This window comes from Budorcas taxicolor, chromosome 21, assembly GCF_023091745.1.
Source record: "Budorcas taxicolor isolate Tak-1 chromosome 21, Takin1.1, whole genome shotgun sequence".
NCBI lineage: Eukaryota > Metazoa > Chordata > Mammalia > Artiodactyla > Bovidae > Budorcas > Budorcas taxicolor.
Genome location: NC_068930.1, coordinates 66,904,161 through 66,918,207, shown reverse-complemented (window position 1 = coordinate 66,918,207; position 14,047 = coordinate 66,904,161).

Below are 14,047 nucleotides of genomic sequence, written 5' to 3'. Positions count from 1 at the left end.
TTCTCACACAAATTCTGATCAGAGGAACGTTCTTCTTGCCAGGTTAAGATTCACTTTTTATGTACTGCTGACATTATAGCACTGGTTCAAACCCTACATTTGTAAAACAGTTAAAAAAAATTCCTCTTGTGGTGTTAGACTAAGAAGCTGAGTTTTAAATTACTGAGGACTCTGAAAGCGTCTTCAAACTGAAATCAGTTTTATTGGACCTTTCCAGGTATTGGAGATTATTTCCTTTGTAGTCATCCCAAACTGGGCAAGAACTGGTTCAGATATGTGGTGATTATTTGCATGACCTTTTGGAGAAGGAAATGGCAATCCACTCCAGCACTCTTGCCTGGAAAATCCCATGGACGGAGGAGCCTGATAAGCTACAGGCTACAGTCCATGGGGTCGCAAAGAGTCGGACACGACTGAGCGACTTCACTTTCAACTCATATTTAATTAGAAAAATAGACTCAGGAAGGCTTTTCTCACCCATTACTCAAGGGTTCCCAGTACAGTAGGAAAAAAAAAAAAGTTCCATGAAATTTTTTAAATGGTGCAAAATTTGGAGCTCAGAATCAGCCACCTGCCCTGGAGAACATGAATGGTTGAAAAGCAAGAAAAGAATAGAAAGAAGAGCTCAAAAAGAAAAGGAGAATTGCCAGGCTTCACTAATGGGTTGTAGAAAGTGCAGATGGAGAAGAAAGAGAATCCAGGTCAGTTTGCCTCTAACAGACTGTAGGACTGGGGAGGGGGTGGGGCAAATCTCTAACCATAGGAAAATCTTCTCCAAGAGGAGAGAAATGGAGACAGAGGCCAAGCACCAGTGTTGGGACAACCAGCCTAGCTCAACGGTGGTCTGAGTTTCAAATTCACATCTCTACCTCTATGCCTGGTTTCACTACCATTAGTGCTACTATCTCACCAGATATGGAAACCAATGGAATGTCCCATCCATGCCACCCCTCCCTCTTCATAGCTTTGCTCCATGGATGTATTGCAGTCAATACAGCCTCCCCTTGTTACCTCCATCCACGGCCACACCACCAGCACAAAACAGCTTTAAATGGCAGACACTAGTACCTGAACGTTCTGAGCACTAAAGGAAGCCCGTTTTATGAGTGATGCTGATTTTCTGGGTCTAAACTTGTGCTTTGCCAATATACTACATGTTTTTTGAATAGTGCATTAAAGTCAGGGGGCTGCCCTGATAGCTCAGTTGGTAAAGAATCCACTTGCAAAGCAGGAGATCCCAGTTCAATTCCTGGGTAGGGAAGATCTGCTGGAGAAGGGATTAGGCTACCCACTCCAGTATTCTGGCCTGGAGAATTCCATGGACTATAGTCCATGGGGTCACAAGGAGTCAGACATGACATTTTTCATTTTCACTTCAAAGCCAGGAAAAGGGTGACAAAGTATACATGGTCCCCTAATTCTTTGTTATATTCATGTTATATTCATGAGATGCAACTCTTTATGACTGGCTGACCATTGTGGCTATATAAGAATTTATTTATCATTCACCTCTCATTGAGTTTTTAGGTTTTTATTTCATATTTGTTCATTTATTAAAAAAAAAAAAAACACTCCCATGTCTATATTGTTTCCTCTAGTCTCCATTCCTCCTTCTTCCTCTGTCCAATCTTATCTTCTCAGTGAAATTTTCTTGGTTCTTCAAAGTACAATAAAGTTTTCTTTTTAAAAAAAAAAACATTTCTGACTTTGATACCTAATTAGATGTCTATCAGTTCAGATAATATTTTGTTAGGTGAACTTTACTGTCTGCACGAGCTGAACCAGTTGGTATCTAGGTGGATATAGACAATTTGCTTTCCTTCTCTGCTCTCAGGATCTTCATCTCTAGGTGATGATACTTATTTCTCAGCATTGATGTAGCTGCTGCTAAGTCACTTCAGTCGTGTCCGACTCTGTGCGACCCGATAGACGGTAGCCCACCAGGCTCCCCCATCCCTGGGATTCTCCAGGCAAGAGCACTGGAGTGGGTTGCCATTTCCTTCTCCAATGCATGAAAGTGAAAAGTGAAAGTGGAGTCGCTCAGTCCGACTCTTCGCGACCCTTTGGACTGCAGCCCACCAGGCTCCTTCGCCCATGGGATTTCCCAGGCAAGAGTACTGGAGCAGGGTGCCATTGCCTTAGTAGATATAAAGTGTTTAGAATAGGACCTAGCACACAGAAAGTTCTCATCAGTTTTAGTATGGTATAGATTTAGCTACAAAATAGTGTCCCCCGATAATGAGAATACTTGAAAAAAAAGCACACACACGCACACACGCACACACACGCACACGTATGTACATGGACGCAGTATCTAGCACAGTGCCTGGTTGGCGGAGCTCAGGAATTATTAGTTGAATGGAATGGCTCCAGATTAATTTTGTTAACATTAACATCATAAGGCCTTTTGCTCAATGGATATGCTAATAAAAGTGTTACTTATAATGAGATTTTGCATCTACTATAGAGTATTTATTTATAGCTCTCACAGTCACATATATTTTAGGATTGTATAAATAAAACCTTATTTTATCTGGAAGATTCTCATATCACTAAAAAAAGGACTTCAGAGACATTCTAATAATTGCCGTATGTTCAGTGAGAGAGGCTCTTTTCATCATACAAAAATGAAGTTAGTTAATTGAATGGTTATGATGGCTGCAGAAGGGGTTTATAAAAGTCACAATTAAGAGGAACCCACTGTAAGAAAAAGGCAAAATGTATTTTCTTTAGGCTCCCATAAGCTGCATTTTCAATGCACAGATTTAAGAAAATTCCCTTTCCAAATCCTCTTTTGTCCCACATGAAAGGAATGATGGCTTTAAGGCGGCCGACCCGGGTTTTAAAAAAATAAAATAAAAGGACTGTTTATTCTAAGTAGAACATCATGGGCCTCGTCACAGCCGTTTCATGACAGCTTCCCTCCAGCTGGTTTTATTTATCTCTTGACTTCCCATAAAACTTATGTTTTATTTCAAGGAGCAATCCATAATTAACTTTTCAACTGGTGGCAGTGGTTTCTTTTGGTGCCACCAACAGTGTTGAACTCAGTCTTAAAAAAAAAAAAAAAAAAAAGTAAATATAAAAGACCTGGTGCAGATCCTTTCACTGGTCCCAGGGAGGTTTGCTTGCTGGAGAGTTTGACATTGATAAGATGCATTATGGGGCTTGGCTTGGATGCACAAGGAGAAGCAGAAGGGTCGTGTGACTAAGGTAGGAACTCAATTTTCCCTCCTGTTTCACAGATAGATGCTTGGAAGATATCGGCATCTCCCATTCCACTAGATGACAGAGAGATGATAGATAGGCAGACAGATAGTTAGAGATGACAGATAGATAGTGATAGATGAAGATAAACAGATAGTGATAGATGATAGATAAAGAGATAGGGTGAAGAGATGGGATGGATGGATAGACAGATGAATAGATACATGCATACCCATTTCTAGCCATGTCAATGTATCTGTCAATCTCCCGATCATCTGTTGATGGGTCAGCTGGTCAAACGGCTCACCTACCGGGCAGGCTAGCATTAAATCATCTAGAGTTTCCCTCCTCCAGTGTTCCCAGCATGTTTTCAAAACAATGAACCATTTGAGAAGAGAAAAACATGGAAAGAGAGAAATCACATTTTCACTGAGAACATAGAAAACACCAAGGTAAAGCAAGAGAGGCTGAGAAAGCAAGAGGGAATAACCAGAGAGGGAAAGGAGGGTGGATCCCCAGGAAGCCACCCACCTCTCCACTTCTCGGATGCGGAAAGAGCAATGCAATCAGCCCACAGCGGAGGCACCCTGGCCCCTCGGCGACTACCCCGGGTGGCTTTGCTCTTCCCCACGTCATAGAACCTGCTCAGCTCAGATGCTGAGCTTAGCTCGCCAGGGTCCTCCCCAGGCATCCCAGCTTAAGAGGCATGTAGTCATGTCCCAGAGAAGACAGACACTCAGGAAGGATTCAGTGTTTAGGAGCTCCCCAGGGGAACACATAGTCTTTTTCTAGGAGTGGGCTGCTCTTAACAGGGTGAATTCTGGCCAAATTATGGTCAGGGGCTATGGGGTCGCTTTCCTGCTAGGTGACCCGGTAAGTGGGGACAGGTCATATCCTGGCATCCTTTTTCTGTTCCTCTGGCTATTACACTTGTAGTAACTCTCCTTGTTGACCCTCCTAAGTTTTGATCTCTCTACCCAAGAGAGGAAAGTGGAGAGAAATGAGGTTGGATCCCTAGAACAGCATTGTATTCGGCACTGGACATTTAAAATGTTAGTTCCGCCCCATTTGTATTTAGTAGGTGCGTCAAACTCCTCGGAGTCTCTACAACCCCCAGCATTTTAGTTTTCTCCTTCCTTTTAATTTATGAATAAAACAAGTCTCCATCTCACGAGAGTCCAGAAAACCCTACAGTCCTGGATAGAATGCCCGAGGCCACCTGTCCCCCTCCCTCTCAGAGCTGAGTGCCTGGTCTGCACCGGCTCTCCTCCCTCTGTGTGATCCCTCCCTTTGATCACTGGAGCTGCCTGTTGCCCCTGCTTTCTCTGATTTGCGTGTGGTAAGTTGCTTCAGCCATGTCCTACTCATTATGACCCCATGGACTGCAGCCCGCTGGGTTCCTCTGTCCATGGGATTCTCCAGACAAGAATACTGGGTGGGTTTGATACCCTCCTCCAGGGCATCTTCCCGACCCAGGGATCGAACCTGCCTCTCTTATGTCTCCTGCACTGACAGGTGGGTTCTTTACCACTAGTGAAACCTGGGAAGCCCTTTCTCTGATCTAACTTACTCTAAAATAGATATTCAGGAAATACAAACCCAAAGTCCAATCACAGGCCACCTGTGTATTCTCGGCGGAAAATGTTCAGCATCTACGTTGCTCAGTTTTTCCATCTGCAAATTATAGATAAAGCGGCACCTACCACATTTTTTTTCTATTGAGGCAATATTTCCTATTATTGATGTAAATTCCCTAGCAAGCACATGGACCACACCCACCTTCAGTGAACACAGACACTCTCATGGACTGTGCCATGTGTAGGCCACACAAGGTTGGCCACACAAGGATGAAACAGCCACATATCTGAGTTGTCCCTGTGTTTCAGTGCTTGCATCAGAGGTGTGGGGTGGGGTGAGCTTGATGCTTTCAGTAAGAGAACATCACTTCTGTCACCCAGGAGGTACTCTGGATCTGTGCAATGGTGGATCCATTTTCCACCAGATCCCCAAGTGTGAGATGCTTCTTTCCTTCCAGAGGGGCTTACCCTACCCTTCAAGCTACCCTGCCACCTTGGAACACTGTCCCCGTACAGAGAAAATGGAACCACAGCAGTCCAATGGGCACCGAGCTTGGAGAGAAAAAACAGCCCATTGTCCCAGGTCCTTTGTTGTCAAGGAGTCAAGCAGAGAGCTGGTCATTTGCAGAAGATAAAGAGAGGGAATCAATATTGTCTGTAGAAATGCATGTTACTAAGGACTGCATTTTAAGCAAGTACAGAGTAAAGAATATGGTTTAATAAGTGAAGGCGCTGAAGCAAATTTGTCCTTTTTACTACAGGTTAGAGGTCAGAACTTCCCTGGTGGCTCAGCTGGTAGAGTCTGCCTGAAATGTGTGAGACCTAGATTTGATTCCTGGATTGAGAAGATCCCCTGGAGGAGGAAATGGCAACCCACTCCAGTATCGTTGCCATGAAAAGCCCATAAATGAGCAGCCTGGTGAGCTTCAGTCCAAGGTGTCATAAAGAATTGGACACCACTGAGTGAGCAACACTTTCAGAGGTGAGGGCTCAGAATGCACCAGAAGACAGTTGGGAAGCTAGTGTGACCCAGCACAAATTCCCAGCAATATGTGTATCATTTTAGAAGAAGAAATGGGGAGTGACGCTGAACTCATTGCATGCCAGCCCATCGAGGAGTTACATGATGTTCTCATGAGGAATGAGAGGATGCTGATTCCCCAAACCTGCTTTTGTTGTCTTTTCAAAGCATTAGGTTAAGAAGCCCCTTTCTTAAGTGTGATGTACACCTTTCTGGAGCAGGCAGTATCAACCTGGCTAAACAGGATGTTTTTACCAGGAAATAATAGGAACCACAATTCAAATGGACTGAGTGACATATGACATCACACTCCAAGGAGTCAGATGGTAGAGAGAGCCCAGGGAGATCAGCCCAGCCAAGGAACCAAAGATACTTCTGCTTTTTTCCTGACCTTTCTGAGCTCATGAAGAATGTCCCCAGGCCAGCTCCCCACAAAGGTCAGCACTTCAAAAAAGCAGACCTCACGAAGAGGGGTGTATCCATTTCATAGCTGCTGTAATAAAATACCAACACTTATAACTGGCACTGCCTCACTGTTCTGGAGGGTAGAAGTCACGCCCCCTTTGAAACCTCCAGGAAAGGAGCCCTTCTCCATTCTGGCCTCTGGGCTTTGCTGCTAATCTCCTCTGTTCCTCGGCTTGTTGCCGCGTCATTTCCACCTCTACCTCCATCACCGCATGACGGCCTTCTCTCTGTGAATTTCCAGGTCTTCCTACAGTGTTCTCTCTCTGTTTCTTCTCCCCTTTTATGAGGACATCAGAAATAGTGGATTAAATGTTCAACCTACTCCAGAATGACCTCATTCTAACTAACTACATCTTCAGTGACCCTGTTTCAAATAAGGTCACATTCTGAGCTACTGGAAGTTAGGACTGCGACGTAAGTCTTTTGGAGAAAGAATTCAACATATATTAAGGGTAATCTCTGCTTTGTGTATCTTTTAATACAAGGGAAAATATTTTCCAGAAATAACAAATGTTCCTTTTAACTTTCATTGGTCAGCATTGGGTCATACACACCCAGCTCGCCAATCACCAGCAAGGAGAATGCAATTTCTATGAGTGATCATGGTTTCCTTTTCTCCCAGCCTTATCGAGGTATAATTGAGAAATATAATTTTATGCATTTAAGGTGAATAATGTGGTGATCTGGTATATGTATATATTGTGAAGTGCTTACCGCAGCCATCCGTCACATCACATAGTTCCCTTTTTTCTCTAATGCAGTGTTATTAACTGCAGTCACCACACTGTATATAATATTCCCACCGTTCTACCATCTGATTCTTGAGTTCAACACTTTTTGTTTTGACTCCACAGATAACTGAGATCACATGGTATTCGTCTTTCTCTATCTGGTTTATTTATACCGATGTTCTCTCCAGCTTCCTATGTGTCATCACAGATGGGGGAATTTCCTTCTTTGATATGGTTGAGTGACATTCTACTATTTATTACCTTGCATGTATTAATATTACACATAAAGTATATGCATTACATGTATGCATATATGAATATATTGTATTCATATATATGCATAATATATGTGCATTCACATATATGCATAATATATATTACCAGACTTCCCTGGTGGCTCAGGCTGTAAAGAATCTGTCTGCAATAGAAGAGACTTAGGTTTGATCCCTGGGTTGGGAAGATTCCCCTGGAGAAGCGAATGTCTTCCCACTCCAATATTCTTGCCTGGAGAATTCCACAGACAGGAGAGTGTGGCGGGCTACAGTCCATGGCATTGCAAAGAGTCACACATGACTGAGTGACTAACACTTTTTTTTTCATATTATCTTATTTATCCACTGAAAATGAATGAAGAGCATTTGTTACTGGATATGACATAGGGTCAAATGCCACCTTTCGTCTGGTCTTTCTGGCTTTACTATCTCAAATTGTCCTTGCTTCTTCCACCATGAGCCCGAGGTAGCTACGTGAAGCACAGGTTACTATCTTTTCCTCCCCTTGAACCTGAACAGATTCCCCAGAAAGAAGTCCAAGCTTCTTAATGGCCTTCAACTAACTCTGTAATCTTAATTTTTAACCACCCTCAGACCCGTGAAGGACCATTTATTTTCACCCATCCTTCATTGAAAAATGCAGTAGTTCACCTGAAATAAACCTTGTTCATTCTCCAAAAAAAAAAAAAAAAGTGAAAGTTGCTGGGTTGTGTCCAGCTTTCTGTGTGCTCATGGGCTGTAGCCCGTTAGCCTCCTCTGTCTGTGGAATTCTCCAAGCAAGAATACTGGAGTGGGTTGCCATTCCCTTCTCCAAGGGATCTTTCCAATCCAGGGATTGAACCTGGGGTCTCCTGCATTGCGGGCAGATTCTTTACCAGCTGAGCCACCAGTAAAACCCGTTTCCCCTCCATGCCTTGACTCAAATACACTTCCCTGTGACCAGTCCCAGACAGCCGCCCTTTCCTCTGTGCTCCACTCTGTGTCCTGGTGTTAACTGTGCTGTGAGTCTGTTCATTGGCCAGTCTCCTGCTTTCCACTTGCCCCTCGGGGCTCAGCTCATGGAGGACTCTCTGCAGATGTAAAGCAACTTCTCAGGCTCGCAGGCCGCAGCACTCATCTCCTGCTCTCGGTTTCTGCCAGCCTCTGTTTCTGCATCTGTAACAGCTCTGAGCATAAGTCCCTGTGCCGATGACATCTGCGTTACTACAGCAACCCCTCTGCTAGTCTGGGGACTCCTCTGGGGCACACACATACTTATCTCTGCAGTATCTGCCCACACACCAGCGACAAGAACAGGTGATCTCAGTTGTTGCTGTTCAGTTGCCAAGTCGTGTCTGACCCTTCTCAACCCCACGGACTGCAGTATGCAGGCCTCCCTGTCCCACTTTATCTCCTAGAGTTTGCCCAAGTACACATGTCATTATAAAGTGCTACGGTGTATGCACGCGTTCTGAGAAATGTGTACAAGGTGAAGGGGGAAGCCAAGGGGAGTGTTTAAACTACATGTGAAGGAAAAATGGTGTGGAAACTTCGAATACTGGCTTTCACACACATTGCTTATTGCTTTCCAGGTCTTCGATGGTACCACAGCCCTTTTGGTGAATTAAGAAGTGGGAGCTCAGGGAAGACAAATCAATTCTACAAGGTTACTGAGGAAGTAGCAGAGCTCAGAGTCAAATCGGAGTCCTCCAGCTCCTATTTGATGCCTCCAACAGGCCTGCCCTGGACATGGCAGGTCTGAATGTTTTTTCCTCACGTATGTTATTAGAATTTTGCTTGATTTTTGCTGGTCTGCAGAACACAGCTGGGAGCAAGGCTAGATATTAAATAGCAAGCACACAGCAAAACTTGGAAGTCTGAGCTGCCAACTTGGACTGGCTAGAAATCCACAAGGGTGTGGAAATTAGTTACACACAGGAGGTTCCTGCAGTGTGTCCACCGAGTTTCTTCAGGCAGCTGTTTTCTGGAATCAAACCAGTATTGTCTTTTAGCTGTTGTGGTGGATGAGGGTTCTTTTTCCCTATAATTCTTGGTTTTTCATGAGCATAGGGTCAGAGTGGTGGCTGGTGTGTAGAGACCCCGTTTCACTGGTTTCTAATTCTTGGGTAAGTTTTGCTTTCTGCCTCCCACTTACCAGTGAATGAGGCTATGATCCATCCTTACCCCTTCCTCTCAAGGTCTTCTTTATCTCATTATGCAAACTCAGCCAGTTAACCAGAAAGGACGTAGCACTGGCTTAAGCAATATGACCTCATTGTAGAGCAACGGGGTCCCAGAGAAGGAAGACGTGAAAAGCGTTATGTAAATGCCGTGGAGGCAGGGATGGTCTCAGCTATGAGTCTGGGCAGTTTAGCCAGATCCTTTCAATGTCAATTTCCTCATTCATAAACAAGGACGATCTAAATCACAGATTGTCAGAAGGTTTAAATGAAAAATTGTCTTTGGAGGCCAGGTTTCTTGACAAATGAAAGTTTGGTGCCTGGGCATATGATTAGCAAAGGGCAATTGAAAACATATCTGTATATGTTTCTGGCACAGTACTTCTCTGATGATTATGAGTTGCTATTTTTGCAACAAATGTGATGAAGACCTGACTAAGGTGAATACTAAAAAGGAATTGGAAATGACCTTCTGAGATGCCATGAGGATCCTGATGGATCCTACCTGGGTCCTAGAGCCTCACACCGGTGACCTGTGGAAATCTAGACCCACTGATCAATAGTCCCATAGTGATGGCAAGTCGCATCTGCCGCTGCTGCTGATGGTGACCCAACCGCTCAAACTGAAGCAGCAAGACAGAGGCACACCTGCGTGCAGTTGTACTTGGAGGCCATGCCCACGACTCTGAGTGTGACTGTGAATGTCCAACATACAGAAGACACAGATCCTACACCTGACTCTGGCCTGGACTAGCTGCTCGACCTCCGGCACTTTCCTGACGGGATATATAAGACTAATACCTTTCCCTAGGCTTTGCCAGGTTTGGGCACAATTATTGAAAATAAATCATTTCACTCTTTGTCATTGACTAACACAGGACCTAGAAGTAAAAATAGATCGGTGCTCTTCTCCTTATAGACTCTAAAGCTGCCCTTTGATTGAGATGGGTTTACAGGGATCATTATTGTTGCTGACATCTACTAAAAGTGAGAGCCCATATTGCCTCTAAGAGAGCTTGAGATGAATGACTTTAATGAAATTAACAAGGGGTGTAATGCAGGATTTTGGAAAGGCCTAGTGAAAAAAGGATATTTGGAGGGTGGTTTGGAGTGGAGAGGTTGACACACTGCCTTCCCAAACACTGTGAGATGCGTTGATTCCTGTCTTCTGTGAACATTTTGTTGTGCACTTCTGTTGATTTTCTGTCTCCCTCCCAGCTTGCCACCGTTGGGAACAGAGGCTGAGGGTCAACGTTGTGCCTTATATACCCCCTGCTACTGAGCACAACTTTTACTGTCCTCAGCCTTGGCCTTGGAACATCTGCTGGGTGGGACTGTCTTCTCAGATGTTAAGGGAGAGTCCTGAAGGTATCGTCCCTGGGAGTTCCCCCCTTACCCTCACACAGAACAAGTTGCTGCCTCCATCCCCAGTGTTTCGATGCCCACCTCCGCAGTGCAGTTTGCAAAACCTGCCTGGCTCTGCTAATCTCCACTAGACTGCTGTGTTGGTTTGCTAGGATGGCTGTAGCAAAGTACCACACACTGGATGGTTTAGGACAACGGAAATTATTCTCCCAGTTCTGAAGGCTGGAAGTCTGAGATCAAAACCTTGGCAGGGTTCCTTCCAAGGCTCCGAGGGGAAATCTACTCTCTGCTTCTCCCTAGATTCTGGTGGCTTCCTGGCAACCTTTGGTGTTCTGCAGCTTGTAGAAGCATCACCCTGAGTTCCCCCTTTATCTTCACATAGCCTCTTCTCTACCTGTGCATCTGTGTCCAAATGGCCCCTTTTTATAAGGATACCAGTCATACTGGGTCAGCGCCCACCCTCTTGATCTCCTTTTAACTTGATCATCTGATCAAGATGCTATTTCCAAATAAGGTCACATTCAACATCTTTGGAAGGACACAGTGATGACCACGCAAAGGAACCCAAGGGAAGAAGGTCTGAGTGAGTGTTGACTAAGTGAAGGAGTGAATGAATGAATCCCATCAGCCCCCTGTCCCCGTCCCTTGTCCCTGGAGTAACCCATGGGAAGATGCTCTAGGTGCAGTGATGACACGGTCATGACTGAGTGTTGACTAAATGAATGAGTGAATGGATGAAACCCCCCATTCCCTTCCCTTATCCCCGCCTGGCGTACCGATGCCAGGGCCTGACATAGAGTGAAACTTCCTCTGACACAGTGAGCAGTTCTTCAAAGCTGGAGGAGCCTTCCCTCGGCTTCTTTCCCAACAGCAATGCAGCATCTGCTCCACGGGTGCCTGTTCAAAGGACACCTTCCTGTCCCGGCCTCCACCTCACACGCTTTACACCCCAGACTGGCAGCAGGCATCTCACCTCCATACTCAGGCTGACTCCGCATGCCAACGCTGGAACTGGGAATTGTTAGCTTTAATTAAGCTCCCCTTTGCACTCTAGTTCCTGTGTGAAATATCTGTGGCAGAAGGGACATTTATTGGCTAAATGCATTTCTTTAAAGCCACAAAAGCGAAGAGTGCATTTTGCCCTATTAAGGTCTGGATTCAAGGGGAGCATCTGAGTTGAAACGAACTCCCCGTAGAAGCTCAGACTCCCATCGGCAGCCCTGGGCTTTAGAAGGTACAGCAGGCGAGCCCAGCCCTGCAGGGTGACACTTGCTTAAAGGGAGCATGAAGTTAAAAATGAGAAAGAAAGATCTTTTTCCCCAAGCACGAGGCTTCTAGCTGGAGGTCAAACCCAAGGTAAATAGATGGCAAGCCTGGGCAAAGGGGCCCTCTGTGCCTTCCTGAGCTCCTCCTAACTCCAGTGCAGACAGGCTGGGTCTGCAGAGCCTTCATCTTCATAAATTCTTTATAGAAAGTTTCACAGAACCAGTCACCTTTCTGGCTCTTGCTAAAATGACACCTTGTTCACTCAGAAATAAAAGGGCTAAATGCATTTTTTGGAAAGGAAGACTGTCCTTCAGTCTACATACTCAACAGACAGAGAGTGGGTCCCAGGCATCTTTCAGCTTCTGGGAGTCTGGCTTCAAGAGACTGATTGCTGAGCCCAGAGCAGCCCATTAAACATTTCAGGACTCAGTTCTCTTACCTGGGAATGGGTCAAAGGCTTACTCACTCCTCACACACATTGTTGGAAGGATTATAAAGATCCTTGCCATGGATGTGAAAGATGCATTTATTGTCATAAGTGACTATGCTGGAGCCCTGAACATCACAAGGAAGGCGTATCCCTCGCCGTCTCAGTGACAGGATATGGAACCTGCATCCATTGCTCACGTGGTACACTGTTGACTCCACACCAGATGCCTGGGATGGTCTCTCTGTCTCTCTCATATATCTCTCTCTATCATATATATCATATATGTATATTTGATGAATCAAATTGTGCCCTGTCCCCTCTACCTGGATTAACTTCTAGCTTATTCCAGGTAGAAAATAACCCTCCCAATTCTCAGCCATCCTTTGGGTCCATGCTACTCCACATGGGGTCTGCAGTTCAGAGCTCATAGGCAATGGAATCATTTAAAGAGATATATGCAGAAAGAGACAGAGTCAGGATTTAGAAATGTGTTTAGGAATCTGGACTTTCCATGTGGCCCAGTGGTAAAGAATCTATCTGCCAGTGCAGGAGACTCAGGTTCAATCCCTGGGTCGGGAAGATTCACTGGGGGAGGAAATAGAATCCACTCCAGTATTCTTGCATGGACAATCCCATGGACAGAGGAGCCTGGTGGGCTACCATCCATGGGATCGAAAGAGTTGGACATAACAAGTGACCAAGCATGAACTTAGAAATCTGACCCTGCCCAGATATCCAGATGGATATCAGTGGCCTCATCCTTTTAAACAGGATAAATGCCTACAGTGGTCAGTATATAGTAGAAAAGAATAGCACCAGAGCCATTCATTCAAAACCTAAGAATTTCAATCAAGATGGTGACCACAGAGCGTGGAACCAAGTGCTGGGCGCTCTGAGACTCAGAGACCCGCGAAGCCGGTGCTGGCTGTGGAAGCAGATGCTGAGGTTTGCGTGAGAGCTGTGCGCTGTTCACACACAGTAGGACCATGCAGTGTTCTGCCGGGGGCTGGGGGAAAGCTGAGTGCACACCTAGACAGTTCTGGAAGCCTGTCTGTAGGACACAGTGGAGGCCCCATCTTGCCCACTTGAGAGCCCAGCCAGGAGAATGTTCTCCAGCCCAGCTGAGCATCATTGTTCCATCTCAGAACAATGAGCTCTTCTTTTTTTCCCTGCCTTATTGATCACTAACCACCTCTCTCAGAGCCCCTCCCATTCCAAACTGCAATTAATAGTTTCTTCCCTTCCCGATGTGATCCCGAGCCACTCCACAGCAAGGAATTTCATCTTAGTCATTTTTGCAACCATTCCATTGCCAAGCACCAGATGAGGACCTACTCTGCACCCCACTTCACACCGGCAAAAACAAGGAGCATGGCCTGGGCTCACAAGGTTCCTGATCTGATCAACAGGCAGTGAAAGGGTGTCCAGGATAAGGTGGGAGCAATAGGGCGCTGAGCAGGCACAGAGAGGGCTCCAGCTGAACCCGCATGGTCCAGAGGTTTCTCTGAGAGAGCCACTCCAGTTAGCAGCCACTCAAGGACCAGGGAAGGAAGG